This window comes from Alosa sapidissima, chromosome 6 (assembly GCF_018492685.1).
Source record: "Alosa sapidissima isolate fAloSap1 chromosome 6, fAloSap1.pri, whole genome shotgun sequence".
Taxonomy (NCBI): Eukaryota; Metazoa; Chordata; class Actinopteri; order Clupeiformes; family Clupeidae; genus Alosa; species Alosa sapidissima.
The window spans coordinates 15,176,802-15,195,016 of record NC_055962.1 but is presented as its reverse complement, the minus strand read 5'-3'; positions in this window follow the sequence as shown (position 1 = coordinate 15,195,016).

Below are 18,215 nucleotides of genomic sequence, written 5' to 3'. Positions count from 1 at the left end.
CCACGTTGAAAGGTAGAACATAAATGCAACAGAAAAGAATGCAAAACTACAAACTGGTGCTCAACGGATGAATCTTTTGATCCAGCTGAGCCACTGCTTCCTACCTGGAGTGCTTGGAGATAGCTGGTACCGGGAAAAAAAGGTTATGAATGAATGACGCAATCCACGCTGAATTAAAGTCGGAAAAAAATAACTAAGCTATCCCAGACGATCCCCCAAATGTTATTTTGCAACCGGCTTATGGACCACAACATAGAATGAGGCAGAACACAGAAACTTTTAAATAAAGTTATTTATTAACTCAAAATAGAAATGAAATTAAGTCTAGGGGATATCAAATGTTTGGATGCGTGTTAGTCATATATTTGTTATTAGGAATGAGTGTGGGTGTGCAAAGGGTGTCATCAAAAATGAGAGAGGAGCGGAAGCTGAGACAAAAGAGTATTCTGGTCATTTTATACCCACACTGTGTCAGATGTGGGTACTCAACATGGATTGGCCACCCCGCTGCAAGCTTATAATCTGCAGCTGCTGTTTTGTACTGACTGCAGGAGGCACGCAGAGGGTCGTAACACTGATGATCAGTTTTATATATCTTTATCTCTTTGTGTGTGTATCCATAGCCAGTGGATGTGGGGAGAACCTGTTCTCCAGCTCGCCGCTGTCATGGGATGATGCCATCCAGGCATGGTTTAACAAAGACAAGTACTGCAAGTATGATCAAGACCCCATCGGAAATGCTACAGTTGGCTATTACATACAGGTGAGCTCACCTGACAACACCTGAGTCTGACTGACCCCTTGATGGTGTTGCAAAGGGAATTAAGCAATTATCTATTCATGTTATTGTAACAACTAACATTTAAGACAATTATTCTACCGTTGGGGCTTCTCTCTCTAACAGGAGCGTACCTATGTTCCCCGGGTTCTATGTTCCCCTCTTTGTATGGGACCGGGGAACATAGGACCCTTAACCCTAACCCCGAGCGGGGAACATAGGTCCCCGGGAACATAGGGATGACCCCCTCTCTAACTAAACTAACCCCTTCTAACACACAACTCTCATTTTCACTGCGCCTTTCTCTGCCTTTCTCCGCCCATACCGCAATTTATGAGCGTCCACAACTGAACGGTGTTCTGAACAGTTGAATGAAGTTAACTGATGACAACATTAAAAAGAATCAAACGTTTAGCGATCATGAAATAATACAATGCATGAAAAGATGTCAACAAGCAGGGAGATAATGAAGATCAGTAGTTCTTTTCAAACTACTTGTGCACATAGGCTATGGAAGATTGGTCAAATCTAGCAAGTAGGAAAGTTTAAGTGGATGACGTGAAAGTGAAAGTGAGACATTTGAAAGGCCAACGAAAGTTAAAGCAACACCAAAGAGTTTTTGCACCTTAAAATAATGTTTCCAAAATCGTTTCATCAACTCATAACAGGGTGAACGGCACTTCTGCATTCGCTTCACGGCCCTCTATCGCTATTACCGCACTATGTAAGTTTGCCAGATCGGGTAGCGGATCTGTAGTTCGATGGAATGAGACATAAGAAACTACAAATTTCGTAATACATCGCAATACATCGTACTTTCATAAAATCATGCAACATATTCTACCTTGTCTGTGGACATCGTTATTTCCAAAGCCGGTGCTGGATAAACAAATAGTGTGTGTGTGACCGACTGTACATATAGGGTCTTGGCTCTACATAAGTGCACGACTACGCCACTTGGGGCCTTTCACACCAAGATATGTTGTAAACCCAAGTATACCTGATGAGACACACAGATAAGATAAGTAAAAAGTACAAAAATAAACAAGATTTATTAATATGGAATTCACTTAAAAGGCCACTTATGAGGTTAAGCACTAGAGCGCGCACCCACTGGGGTGGAACGGCAAGGGGAAGTGGTAATGGCTACCACCAGGGATATTACTCTTTGGGACAGTAGCAGGGGAGAGATAACTAGTCAGCTGATGGGGAGCGGTTACCTGTCCTGGGAGAAGTGTGAGGCCGACACAACACTCTTGCTCTTGACTCTGGTGCCTAGTCACACATACACACATACACACACGCATAGGCACAACTACTGCAACAATGTGATCACAGCAAATGGTGAGGTGCACGTTACCACTACAAAATACTGTGAGCAGTGCGCGAAGAGGAGGACTCAGATCCGGCGACCTGCCCCGTGAGCAGCTTCACTATTACTCTGGAGAAGAGAGAAGGGGGAGGGGATGGTTAGCACTCAGTGACTGGGAAAACAGTACAGCAAAGCTGAATAGGAAGGATTTTACACTGGTAGCAAACTACTGGGGCAGCCAGTACCACACATGCCCTAATGCCGTGAAGGAGAGAGGCAACAGGAGGCTAAAAGGTAACGGACAAGTCAAATAATACAAAATGAAACCAACTAAACAGAAAAGAAAAAAACAAAACGGGCAAAAGCTACTTTACATTAATTTTACAGTAGGCAAAACAGCAGTGGCAACTGGTTCTGGAGACACAAAATAGTCAGAATCAGCCATCCATAAACAATACACAATCAACAAATAACAGTTTTCCATTGACAGGATTTACACATGCACACTAGGCATCATTCTACTTTACCTCAGTGCATTCTAAAAGCAAACACAACATGGCAAGGAGAACCCTGGCACTCGTCATCACAAGCCGGCGTGAGAACACTGCTGTACACAAGCATATGTCAGATACATCTACAGGCATTTACGTCATAGGCTGAGGACATGATTAGCTCACATGTTACACCATACTAAAGCGGCAACAATCACATATAGGTAGTAAACAGACATACATAAGAGCAAAGGAGTTTACAGGCAAATGTTTCTCTCCCCAAACAAGAGTTACAAATAAATGTACCTTTGTTGGCTAGGTTCCTTAGTAAACAGTGCAGGGCTTCGTTGAAACGTCCTTCACCCAAGACCTACGTTACAATGTGGCTATTAAATATATGTACAACCTCACAAACATGGTAGCCTGACGTTGAACAACAATAATTAAATTATTGTACTATTACCTTCAGTAGTAGGGCTACCCACCAACTACTCGGAAGCATCTAGCAACAGTAGGACACCTGTTGCCCACAGTTTAACATCAGATAAACAATTAAATACAATCATATGATCGTGTAGTAGATAGCAATAGCACGTACCTTTCACAGACGAACACCCAGAGAACCAAGGATAGCCGAATCGGCAGAGTTTACACAAACCAGGGATCTTAGTTGGCCTACCGGTGAGCCTGTTATTTTATACACTGCAAAAACTGCTTATCTAACAAAATCTAACCAAGTGTTATTAATCTTATATCAAGATAAGAAAAAAACTAGTTGGTATTGTTTTTAGTATAAAGACACTTACCTAGCACTTTCTCATGAACTCATTTGACTTAAAATAAGTCAAACTTTTCTTAAATTAAGACATCTCATCCTGAAAACAAGCAAATTTGTCTGCCAGTGCGTTAAGCAAATTTGTCCTAAAAACAAGCAAATTTGTCTGCCAGTGCGTTGAGCAAATTTGTCTTGATAAGACTCCTTAAAATAAGTCAAAGTCTTCTTAAATTAAGTCAAAATGATCTTTCGAGAGAGCGCTAGGTAAGTCTTTTCATACTAAAAACAATACCAAATAGATTTTTTGATCTTAATATAAGATTATCAACACTTGGTTAGATTTAATTTTTTGCAGTGTAGGAAGTGGTGTTGCCGCTAAGGAAACCTAGCCACTTAGAAGCTAACTGGAAGGCGTGACAAAGGGGAAAGGAGCTACGGTAACAGCAGGACAAACTTAATACAGCTCTGCCGGTTACACGTGCGACAGAGGAAAAGTTATTTGGTGTTGCTTTAAGGTTACTTTTGATAACGTACAAAGACGCAAAAAACTGGTGCTCTAAATAGCGATTCTGTTGTCTTTGAAATGTTCTCTTATTGACGCATGTAAAAGCAATTTTGATTAACACGTGCTTTTACAAGGTGGAAATATTTAGGCGCAGAATAGACATGCGCTTTTTAAGGGCAGTTTTGTACACCGCGGAATATATAATTAGGCGCTTTACGGTAAACTCCCACTTTCCCCTTGACACTCCCTTCATCTATAAGCATTACATGAACACATGAACAAGATATGGAAACTTCCAAAATCATTTGATTATATTTCAGATAAATGTACACACACACACACACAAACGTGACAACTAACCCTCAATCTGACAAATCCATAGACTGTATATATAGAACTGGACAGTGTGCCGTCTGTTAAGAGTGATGCGAGCGTTAGTCCAGAGCCCCCTGGTGGCTGGCTGCAGTTCAATGTGTAACTCCGCCCATCCCCATGTATTTCAATTAGTGGGGCTGTTAAGCTCTTAAAATAGGGACGATCTTGCTTTTTGTGAAAGAAGCATGAAACTTTCAGGGTTTGTTCTTGATGACCTAAGCTTTAATTTAAGATCTGGAGGCATTCTCAGTTTGACCCCTGAGGTCAGATAGAGGTCACTGACCTCTGTAATATGTTGTGACACTACAGGTGAATGGGGTAAAAAGATTGTCTGATAAAGCCAGGCTCAAAATATTTTTTTAATTTTGTTGTCATATGAGATGGGAAAAGAATTACTGAGGGGTTTATGGACATCTACTTCTATTATCCTGTAATTCACCTGTACCACTGTGATATGAAATTTCTAGGCCCGAAATTAGAAATGGGTGTATCTTAGGATCTAAATGTGATAGAAATGTAAACTAAATATTAGGGGTGTAAAGATAAACCGATACGTATCGGTATCCGTTTTTGACGTGTAAGATACGGCTACATCGATACGTGAAGCCCCGTATCGGAATAAAACTGAAATGAACCGGTCGCTATATCGATTTACTTGTTACGAATCGGTTCACAACCTTTTCTGCTCGCTCAGACTCTCATTTACGTTGCAATCAGCGCGTTCATCCCACTTCCTGTTTTGAAGCTACACGTGGCACGGATTTGTGGGTAATGCAGTTCGTTTTTGGCTACATTCATTGCCCAAAGTTGTCAAAGGACCTCATTACCCATACATCTACTGCAACTTAAGCACGTGACAACTCGCACTCGGTCGTTTGTTTGACAATTTTTACTCTTTTGTTTTTCAAAGTCCAGTGCGAAATTAAACACTTACTATAGCATTCCTAAACAGCAATGATAGTCAGTAGAGTAGCCTTACGTTTGATGAAGGGATTTCCTTAATGATAAAGAATAATTTGGCCCTTGCTGCTAAAACGATGCACAAATTATTATTATTTTGTTCATATTCACTCAGACTTGTGGCATTATAGGTTTCTGCATATTAGGTCTACCGTTGGAACAAAATAAGCCCAGAGAGTTCATTGACATGTAGGCCTATTTTATTCTTGTAGGCTATATGAGAAAAGGCCAAGAGTGTCTTAAGCACTGTTTTATTTTATTTCGGTATTGTCTTACCTCAACAATAGGCTACAGCTCCTTGAAAGCAATCAGATATAACTCTATAAAATCTATAAAGTCTATAAAAATGTATTTTTATGTTGTATTTGGCTGCTGTGTTTGACTGAAATGTAGACTATTCTTTTTTCATTTCAATACAGTATATGCTACAAACCTCAGTTTAGATAATCATATTCACACATTTTTTTTTTGCCTAATTGACAACCATGATAATTGATCATATAAAATGAATGTGCACCTTGATAAAATGATAAAATCATTTTAATGATAAAACAAATGATAAAATCAAATGATAAAAAATCTTTCAGAATGCTTTTCATTCTTCAACTGCACCGAATTGCATCGAATCGAATCGCATCGAATCGTACTGAATCGTTTTTTATGAACATGTATCTTTTCTTGTATCGAATCGTGCCCATGTATCTAGATGCGAATCGTATCGTCTTTTACATGAGAGATTCACACCCCTACTAAATATGTTTTTCCATGTTTCTGGGCATGAGGAACTCATCTATAGCATTGATAGCACTCTAAGAGGTCAACATCATTAAGTGCAGTGAAGATCACTGGAAAAACATCTACTTCTGTTATCCTGCATATAGCAGGGTATTTATTCGGGGGGGCAATAATGATAAAAACAGCAGGGGAAGGATGACATGAACACTTCGAGCAAACAGGTGGCCAATCAGAGATTCGAAACAAACGAGAGACCAACATGTCAAAATGCAAAAACGCCGGTTTCCCTATTTGCATGCAACTGCGAAACTGGAGTTTTCCAAATAGTTTTTGTGATTTCCGTGTAAATGAGAGGGCAAACCACGTTGAAATATCTGCGTTTTCCCTTCGTGTAAACAGGATCTTATTTTCCCACAGTTCTGGGGTACAGGGTGGGGCAATGGGTGTGGCCTGGGTGTGGTTTCAGAAGTTCCGGCACTTGGGAACCTAAATGGTTGTGTGCTGCTTTCTCTCTCACTTTCTCCTTTGACTGTCCAACAGCACAGAGCGATAAACAGCAGACTCATTTCTTCAATTGAAGAAGAAATGTTGATTGCCTTTGGAACTGGAAGCCATTTCTGTTATATATGCATTCACAATGTGGTTACTGCACTGGGTCCTTCCACTGGTTCTGCACTGCTAGCATTTCATGCTTTCACTGGCTGTGATACAACATCTGCATTCAGTGGTCGTGGTAAAAAGACTGCCTGGGATACATGGCGTGTATATCCAGAGGTTACAGAGGCTTTCCATAAAATGTTGCATATGCCACAAGAGTTGAGTGATCTTTCCTTGTCTCAACTAGAACGTTTTGTGGTGCTGATCTACAGGGTTCCCACGGGTCATGGAGTTTCTGGAATATTATGGAATTTTAGAAAGTCTATTCCAGACATGGAAAGTCAGGGAATTTTATCATTTTTGGAGCACAGTCATGGAATTTTGTTGTATCAGTTTAAAATATACTTGCCAAAATACATAATACAAATACATTTCCACACAGAATTGGTGTATATTGGTATTGGTGATTTTGTTTTTTTAAAATGTATGCAAATTAGCACATTTTTAATGAGAATAATTTGCATATTTAAATGTTAAAATATAAAAAACTTTCAATACATTTTTTTCTTAGTTTGACATGAGTAATCAACTGAGAAAGTTTCATGGTGATATCTATTTTGTTTTGTTTTACCCCATTCACCTGTAGCGTCACAACATATTACAGAGGTCTATGACCTCTATCTGACCTCAGAGGTCAAACTGAGAATGCCTCCAGATCTAAAATTAAAGCTTAGGTCATCAAGAACAAACCCTGAAAGTTTCATGCTTCTTTCATAAAAAGCAAGATCGTTGAGCTTAACAGCCCCACTAAATGGCCAAGTAGCCAACTTTCCGTGTCACTTTTCTCACCTAAAACTATTTTTGTATCTACAACTTTTTATTCGAAAAAATAGTTTTCAAGATGCTTCAATACACACAATTTTTCTTTTCTCGCTGATTTTTTTTTAAGTTATATTAACAAATCTAAAAAGGGCGTGTTTACACCTATGATTGACAGCTGGCTGGCAGCAGACACGCCGCTTTGTCGCTACCTTATTTTAACGATATCAACACGTAATCTAACCTAAATAAGTGTTGCTGTTATTATCATTAGGCTATATCTTATCAGTCTGACTAAATACATATTGATAGTTATACATTGTGTAGTTGTTTATAAGAGACATCGTTGTTAGTTGTGACAGATTCTTTGTGAAAAAAAGATGTGCTGTTCTTTCGTAGATGCTAAATATATTAGCTCATAGCATGCTAAATCATGCTAGCATTAGCCAGTTGATAGGTAAAGTAAAATGTAAAAAAAAAGTAATTACCGCTGCAAACATATAATTACCGCTGTCAATGGCAACGGGTTTTGTGCTGCTGATCATATCACTCCGCAAGTATTCTGGTCACTTCTTGCATTGGAACTTCATTCAAAAGTGAAAGCAGACGATTGATCAGCTGTGTTCTAAAGAATGTTTGATTCAAGTTCAGCGTGTGTTGCGAACTATGTTTCTCAGCAAAAGCCACGACGAAACGGTAACAAATAAGTGTAAAGACACAGCCTATCGTTGAGTTTATTCTTTCGTTTTGGCAAGTAGCCGTATAATAAGCGGGATAATGTATAGAACGCCGGTCATTATGGGAAAATAAGTCCCGTTCCCAATAATGACCGGCGTTCTATACATTATCCCTTACTTAACGTTAACTCTTGCTTAGTTTTGCACGAATGGCAACAAATGTCACCTAGCCTGCTAGGTCGACAACCTCGTTTTGAGCATTTATTAATTAGCCCGACAAATGACGTTATTTGTTTTTTAGTGAACACATATTAGACCATAGCTTAACGTGAGATGGGATTCAAAGTTACAAATGGCCAATTTGCTTAGAATGCTCAGAACAGCGGTATCTGAAAATGCTGAGTTAAGGTATCTTAAGGTATCGTTGTTACCTGTGATTGCACTGGAGAAGCATTTTGCATTGGTATTATTTGATCAGGTCTTGCCAGTGATGTGTAAATCGCCCTGTAGATGTACCCCAAATAATACGTCTAAATTGAAAACTGTGACAACTCATTGATAGGCTCTCTCAATATGTCTGTAATCGTATGCCTCTACCACAGGCTTGCTAGTCTTTCACCAGAGAGTGTGCTCTATTATAAATAAAAAATGTAATATTGCAGCCTTCATGTCAGCTGTAAAAATATGAGAACATGAACCTACTGTACTACATCAGGATACTCTGTAAACATTTTACAGATAATCAGGAAGCTACTTTGCTGTTCAGTGTGTGATGTGCTAAAGTAGTACTACATTTAAATAAACTTATTTTTATTCTTTGTTTCAAGTGCACAAGAAAATACCACATTATGATGATAATGGTTACACGTTTGTCCAAAGCGACATACAAATACAAAACAATATAATACTTAAAACAGGGATCAATCAAAAGCCTAATGAAATAAACAATGATGAGGGGGGGAGCAATAATAAGTAATAATGCCCATTCAATCAATAATATAATAACATGGTAAGACTAAATCAAGGAGAATATCAATAATACACAATGTCAAATTAATCAACAGCCTAATAAAAATACAGTACTACTGCATACAAACCATAACACATAAGTGCTTAAAAGACCAAAAACTATCACAAAAACGAAGAGCACTGGGCAACTCATTCCACCAACATTTAACCACTGAGGAAAAGAGTCTTGAATTTGACCTAGCGTTTAAGACTGGTCTTGATCATTGAATTAAAATGACAAGAAGCAGATCCAGTCAGTGTCCTATAGGCCAAAGTGAGAGATTTAAAGTTAATTCTGGATACTCTAGGGAGCCAATGGAGAGTAATTAGGAGAGGAGTTACAATGTGTCCTCTTTGGCTGATATTAATATTCTTCTAAATTCTGTTAAATACTAAGCAATGGCCTCTGACTTTTAAATACCAAAGCAGTTAAATGCAGTGGTATAGTCTACGTGATACACAGTAAACCCATTTAAAAAGCATCATCTCAGTGTACCCATTTAAAATAGGCAAGGATACGTATTTAATAACAGTTGGGGTTGCTCACAGTATACCCACTACTACAGCTAACTAGACTACAGTACACCACTGGTTAAATGGCGCATTGCAATTTACAATTTGTGTGATCCAGTGACAGTGGGTGATGTCAGGGAGATGGATGTCAGGGGACTTTGAGAAAGGGGGAGGACATGCCACCTCAGACCACCCCAGCCAAACCACTTCACGTATGCATACCGATGTAGACCATGGAGACCACCTTGCCGCCACCTCCAGTAGCCTACATTCAGCCATCACCCATACCTGCAAAAAAGGAAAGTTACAATAAAGTTAGTCAGACAATTGTACAACATTACAAAGCATATAATCAGGCACTTAACACCACTAGTAATACCAATTAATTAAATATATGTGTACAATAAACTTCACAGCCTACCTACAGTAATGTTAACTACACATTTTGCGGTGTGAATGTTATTAACTTGCGTCAGCTTGAAAAATAACGTTATCAGTAGGACTGATCATGGACGTTAGTTAGATGACAAACTAAGGTGTTTTTTTCTCAAACGTTGACCGATATCGCTGGGAAGTGACTGGTTCTTGGCGTAGTGTTAAATGCAGGCGTTTCATTTATCGATCATTCACTTGTGCAGTCTACAACTACCGACCTACCGATCTATTTTTTACAGTCTATGCTACCGACCTACCATCACAGAAGTAGCTCTAACGGAGGTGTCTTTGTCGTTAGCACTAACGTTAGAAAAAAATGCAACGCTGGCACATTAACATGACAGGTTGATAAGTGCTAGGTAGCAGTGCTAGGCTATAACTTTTTCGTTTGTTTTACCATGACTGTTTTTGAAGATGATCATGTGTGGTAGTTTCAACATTAACACGACTTGATATCACTTGTGAGGATGATAATAATAATACTTAAATTAATGTTTAACTTTGATGACTTTGAAGGCAAAGGAATTGTGAGAAGAATTTCTGTACAGCCCATCTACAGAGCCCGTCTACGGAGAGCCTTGCCACTCCATATTAAGTTAGCCTGATGAGCCAGACCCACATTAAAATGTAGGGTCTGGGCACTCACCGTTCGCAGTGCTCAGTCAGAAGGGGCGGGATAATCAGTTGTCTTTCAAATTCCCTCTGCACAATAGGACAGCGGCAGCGCTATGAGTCCCATGCGTTTCCCACCAGCGGAGCTAGTTGGCTAGTAGCTACAAACGTTGGTCAACTTAAAGGGAAACTTGGCAGGATTTCCCCCTCTGCTGGAGAAATTGTGCATTATGCTATTTCAAACTGTGGAAAAAGGTAATGATAAAGCACATGGATTTGTTTACAAGCTAGCAAAACGGTTAGCATAAGTTCGGTAGACAATGTGGATGTTACAAGGTAAGAAACACGATTTAAAACAAGTTTCTTGTTTCTCACTTCTCTTTCCGGGACGGTAGTCTCAATGTTGCAAGGTTGGTTTTCCGCCTGGGGACGCTAGGGGCAGCGGGAAAAGTCACCATTTTGACCGGAACAGGTCATTTAACCATCCAAATGATTTCTAAACTGGTTTATTACGTTGAAATAGTTGCCAAGTGCCCCTTTAATAAAAGCTTAACTCGTGTCACTGTTCACCAACAGCAACATCCATCTTATTTGTTTTCAAGTAGCAGGGAATTCAAGCCAAACCGTTGCAACTCTGCCATCAATCATTATACTAAGCCCACCTATCGACTCTATACACGATTTCATTGGCCTGATTGAGTTTCGATTTCTGGAGCTCACAAGCCAACGGAGAGTTGCTAGACTAGCCCTGGCAGCAAATATAATTTACTGCCGCTAGGGGCGCGTCTAGATTTCTAGGCTAGTATTAACCCTTAAAGGTGTAGGTTTTTGAACGTTCTAAGTTCCGCAACAATTGAAGGTTCTAAAATTCTATGTTGAATTCAATGAACCCAGATATTCTTTAGAATGTTCATTTCTCAACATTCCCGTCACACCGGTGTGACGGTACTCCTTTAAGGGTTAAGTCCCATTGTACCGAATTTTGGATGCAGTTCCACCAGAGTTCCACTGGGGGCGATCGCCATGAGTGCAGAATGAATGGGAGTCAATGGAGCTAGACGGCTAAAATTGTCTCTTTCACCTGATTGTCGTTGACAAATCTCAGATTTGATTGTAGTTTGTATAACTTCAACATGGGTTATAGGTCAAAAGGTGAATGAACGAGTACTTATGTCCTTTTGATTTCTTACAGGTTGGGTCGTTGTTGCACACAACACGCTAGCATTGTGCTAATGACGGACATCATTGACACATTTGAAAGGCTTTTAAGAACAATTAAGTGACTTTAAAAAATATAATACTCAACCAAGTGTATTTTCTTTGCCTCCCCTTTCGAATACAATACTCAAATTACTTGGAAAAAAAATATATCCCGAGAAAAGTGGATTTTGAGGGGTACATATCCATAGACCTCCATGCATTCTGCACTCGTGGACGAGCGCCCTCATGTGGAACCACAGAAGGAACTGCAACCAGTTCAGAAACCGGAAGTTTTCCGAGTGGCAGTTCTCCCCTTATTAGACATTCTCTGCTATCTATCATATGATTTAGTTCTATGGCTAACGTCACAAAGTTAAGTGCGAGTCTGCGCAGTACTGGGGGGACCAACTGAAAAATCGTTCTATTTGACTCAGTGCCCTCCCATTGAAAACGACGGAGTCTGTTCGTCCATTTCTTTTACTGTCTATGCTTCCATAGAACACTGCAGAATGCAGCCACACTGTCCAGTTCTATGGACAAATCATACTGTTATTAATTTCTACACAAATCCAGATGATAAATAGGAACCACACACACCCAAATATGGCCCAAGGACTCCCTACGTTCATTATCAATGGGAATATGGTCATATGGTGCATGAACCCTGATGGAAGTTTATGTAAACAATATAGCTGCAAGCAGCAATGTGGGGGCCAAGCAGGCAGTTCAGCAGTCCAGATTTGCCATGCAACTCAATGCCGTGGCATCAGGCATATAGCATTAAGCAGTCACAACAAGTTCCATGTCAAACAACCCAAGATTGGCTGAGTTACAAGGTCAAGTTTCACATCAAAACATAACTGATTTTGTGTGGCTGAACCAGGGCTGAGTGTCGCCGCCCCCTCCCCCCGCCAGCCCACCGCCGCAACCGCCCCTGCCCATCCCACCCCGTCCCACCCTTGCAAGCACACATTAGAATGAACTAGATGGAACTTGCTGTCATCAGTTTCACATCAAAAATAAAAGATTGACTAAGAGATGATCACACTTGCTGTGATTTAAACACAGAGGTCAAAAATTGACGTCATAGGGTGTGTTGAACTCGGCTTGGCCCAAGGATTCCAATGATACCTCATTTTGCCATTCGGGTCAACAGGTCAAAAGTTACGTCCGTGAACACAAGTCCAACTTTGGCCTGTTGGTGGCGCTAGAGCGCTTGAGGTGCCGGCATGAAACTTGGTGAAATGAATTATTGGACTGTCCCCAATTAGTGTGCAAAATTGTATAACTTTTTACCAGACGGTTCTATGGGCTGCCATTGACTTCCATTGCAAAATAATGCGCATCAGCAACTATTGGCCAAAATGCATTTTTGTCAATTACGGAGCCCCCTAGAGGTCAAATGTCACCAAATTTTTTGAGCGTCCTCCCGATGTGGTCTGAGGTACATGTACTAAGTTTGGTTTTGATACATGAAAGCGTTGCTGAGATATGAGCTCATTTCCTGTTTGGCGGCTTCACCGCAAATTTCGATTGCCCGTTACGGGCCAATGCTTCTCTCAATAATTCCAGAAAATTAGGCAGTGATAAGGCATGGACTGAGGATGGTCTGTGCCAATTTTGGTGAAAATCAGATGAAATTTGTGAACTGTGAAAACTTGTTCGTGTTTTTGATTAAATCCAATATGGCGGCCGAATCAATTACGATGACATCACAAGTTTGCCTGGGTCGGCCTAAGGACCATCAACAGTAGTACCAGACACCACTAGTGCGTTTTAATTCTAAGCACAACTGCTGCTACAGGCCAAAAGGCATGTTTCTTAATTACAGCGCCCCCTAGAGGTCAAAGGTCACCAGATTTCTTGAGTGCTCTACAGATGGGGATATAAGTCCATGTACTAAGTTTGGTTATGATAGATGAAAGGGTTGCTGAGATATGAGCTCACTTCCTGTTTGGCGGCTTCGCCGCATATTTCGATTGGTTGTTACGGGCGAACGGTTTTAGTTCCGAAGACAAAAATCGATAACTTTTGTGCGGATTGGTCTGAAGATCATATGTATTAAGTTTTGTTAAAATCGGACAAACTATGTGAGAAGTGAAACTTTAGTTTCACTTTCGATAAAATCCAATATGGCGGAAAATCCATCATGGCGGAAAATGACGTCATAGGGTGCGTTGAACTCGGCTTGGTCCAAGGATTCCAACGATACCTCATTTTTGACAATCGGGCAAACGGGTCAAAAGTTACTTGCGTAAATGCACGTCCAAATTTGGCCTGTTGGTGGCGCTAGAGTGCTTGAGGTGCCATCATGAAACTTGGTGACATTAATCATGGGACTGTCCCCAATAAGTGTGCCAAATTTCAGAACTTTTGACCAGTCGGTTCTATGGGCTGCCATAGACTCCCATGGCGGAGGAAAGATGTTAAATAAATATAGCTGCAAGCAGCAATGTGGGGGCCAAGCAGTTGAGCAGGAGTTGTCATGGCAACCCAATGTTGTTACATTATACACACACCCAATTAACCCCCCATCCCACACACACACATATACACAGATAAACCTCCTCTCCCACACACCCCAATAGCCCCCTACACATACGCATACCTCAAACATCACCAAATGTATTGTGCGTCCTTAGGTTGTAGTCACGAGTCCACATACCAAGTTTGGTGTCGATACGAGAAAGTGTTGATAATTATAGCGCCCCTAGTGTTCAAAGGTCACTAAATATATTGAGCGTCTTCGGGATGTGTCCCGAGTCCATGTGCGAAGTTTGGTGTCGATACGAGAAAGTGTTGCAAATTATAGCACCCCTAGTGGTCAAAGGTCACTAAATGTATTGTCCTTATTCAGGATGTGGTCCCGAGTCCAGGTACCAAGTTTGGTGTCGATACGAGAAAGTGTTGCAAATTATAGCACCCCTAGTGGTCAAAGGTCGCTAAAATTATTGTTTGTCCTCAGGATGTGCTCCCGAGTCAATGAGCCAAGTTTGGTTTCGATATGTGAAAGCATTGAAGAAATATGAGCCCACTTCCTGTGATTATAGCGCCACATAGTGGTCAAAATTTACCACATTTCTTGAGCGTCCTCCTGATTGGGTCCTGAGCCCATATACCTAGTTTGGTTTTGATATGTGAAAGCATTGCTGAGATATCACTTCACTTCCTGTTTGGCGGCTTCGCCGCCAAACTTGATTGGTCGTCACAGGCAACCGGTTTTGAATATGTCTCCAAAAAGCAATGTGTTTATGAGTCATGGTCTGACGATCATCTGCGTCAAGTTTCGTGAAAATCGGACAAACTTTGCCAACTTTGATGCCTTTTAGGTGTTTTTGATTAAATCCAATATGGCAGCCTGATCAATTACGTTTACCTCATAAATTCACATCTGCGTTGAGTTCGGTCTCATCCAAGGATTCCAAATATACCTTAATGTTCAAAATGTGGTGTACCGTTCAAACGTTATGTGCATAGATGTAATAAAAAATTTGAAATGTTGGTGGCGCTAGAGCACTCAAAGTGCAGACTTGAAACTTTGATAAATTAAAGATATGACTGAACCGAATCAATGTGCCAAATTTCTCAACTTTTTACTGTACGGTTCAATGGCAAATGAGCGTTTCGTTATAATAATAATAATAAATATAACCGCAAGCGGTGATTTACGGGGTCCGAGCAAAACGAACATGAGGTAGCATAGCTTTTTAGTTTTACATATGCTTTGATCGTTTGGGCCCAATTGTTCAAAAGAAACGCGATTGGATTTCGGTTATCGGATTTCAGTTACCGGATTTCGGCTATCGGATTGGATCAAATCTTGAAAATGGCTTGTTCAAAGGGAAACAAGGATCCTGAAATTGGATTAGATCACATAATCTATTCTTGATTTTGATCTGGATAAAACCTTCACTTTGTGTTGTTCAAAACGTTTGAGTTCGATTGGAATAAATTTGATGCATAAAATTAGGATTACCCTGTGCTGTAACGTTATAGTGTGCTAACCTCCACAACCTAATAGTATTGTAACAATACCCTATTCTAGTGTGCTAACCTCCACAACCCAACAGTATTCTAACAGTAGTATTCTAGTGCGCTAATCTCCACAACTCAATAGTATTCTAACAATACTCTATTCTACAGGACTATGCTATCTGTTAATGGAAGGCAGTGTTTCCCACAGAATGGAATTGTATTTGTGGTGGTAGGTGAAGGGGGGTGGGGGTGGGTTCTGTGTTGGAGTCAATAAGATGAACAGCCTATAATTATGCAGTTATACTTGCCTTGCACGACAAGTCCTGACAAGTAGCTGTAACGTTATAGTGTGCTAACCTCCACAACCCAACAGTATTCTAACAGTAGTATTCTAGTGCGCTAATCTCCACAACTCAATAGTATTCTAACAATACTCTATTCTACAGGACTATGCTATCTGTTAATGGAAGGCAGTGTTTCCCACAGAATGGAATTGTATTTGTGGTGGTAGGTGAAGGGGGGTGGGGGTGGGTTCTGTGTTGGAGTCAATAAGATGAACAGCCTATAATTATGCAGTTATACTTGCCTTGCACGACAAGTCCTGACAAGTAGCTGTAACGTTATAGTGTGCTAACCTCCACAACCCAACAGTATTCTTAACAGTATTCTATTCTAGTATGCTAACCTCCACAACCCAGCTGAAGGAACTGTAGGGGGCGATGTGGGTCGAGGTAGAGTGAGTGTGTGGCGAGTAGGCAGAGCCTCGGTCAGAAGGCTCAATGGTATGAAGTGATGACACGGAGATGGCAGGTTTCGGTGCAACACAAGTGAACTTTATTTGAGTTTCAATTCATCTGTTCTTTTGTTCTTTACTTGTATGTGTGCTGCATCAAAGAGGAAACAAACAGAAAATGGAGTAATCAGTGAAATGGGGTAAATCAGTACAGATTCCAACTCACAAACAAACCAATTGACATTTGAACAATAAACTGAAATCATATGGCTATATAAGGTACAACTAAACAATACTTGACATCCCAAGTCAACCAACATCACCTAATCATCTCTCACATGGGACTCCAACACACCAAACCAACAAACAAAGACCTTAACTATACACATGATGGCAGAGCTACTCTACAAACTGATAAACATCACAAAAGTCATAGTGAGGGTCATTAAAGTGATGACTTACGTTAACTCAAAGACGCACACAAAGCAGGACACACTGGAGTGCTGGGTTGAGATGAACAAAAGAGTGAACTGAGGGCGAGCAAACAATTTATCCTGGTCTGAGCCCCTGCTCCGGAGCTACAGGGTTTCCCAGCAGGTAAACTGGGTGTGGTTTGGTGACAGAGCCAAACAATCCAGCAATTTCTCCACAGCACCTCCTTACACTGACAGACTTTGGAAAGATTTGCAAAGATTTGGAAAAGATTTTTGAAAGACTACAGTCTCAGACCCTCTCACATCTAAAGACAAGTAGTAGAGTTTTAAGTCACAGACTATGATTTTGCAATGACTAGGGATCTTGCAGGGTCACTATTTACAAGACTGCAACACGATTCCTTTAAATTATTACCCATCGTGCAATAGATAAACAGGAACTGAAAAATTATAGCCTACTAAACTCAAAGTCGTATTTTCGTGTTTCTGCAGCATTGTTTCATGCGTGACATCCTTAACCGATACAGAGTTGTTCTGTCAAGTGGAAGAGCCGACTAAATATGTATAAGAAATGACAAATATTATAAGAATAACAAATAATTATAGGCTACAGCTGTGTCGGAGTCAATAAGAAAAACAGCCTATAATTATACAGTTACACTACAAGTCCATATTGACAAGTAGCTGTAATGTAATAATATTGTAGTATGCTAACATCCACAACCCAACAGTATTCTAACATTAATGCTTCAAGTGGGATTTGAACTCTCAACCTAAGGATCACCAGTACAAGGCATTATCTCACTGAGCCACTGTCAATCCTACATGTTGGCCAGTCACATTCACATGGTGAAAATGTGTATTGGTAAACACACAACAAGAAAAACTCTAAGCATACATTTGACAATAAAATGAAGGGCTTTCCTAAAAGAGTACACCTGAAAACTTTTTGAAATTCTGGGGCAATAAGACATTTGTAGAGAAGAATACTAATGGATGAAATATAAATATGATAGACTTTATGATGAAGGAAAAATAGTAAACAAAGAAGTTCCCCTGAATGTCATAGAGTGTCTCGGCATTGTGATTCTTGACAACTGATGAGTGTGAATGTTGATTGGCTGATGTCATTCAGGTGCTGTTCAATGGTGTGAATCTTCAATAACCAATAGCATGTGCAGCTTGATCCTGAAGTTCTAATGGGGATTCGAACACTCAACCTAAGAAACACCAGTACAAGGCATTATCCCACTGAGCCACTAACAATCATACACATTGGGC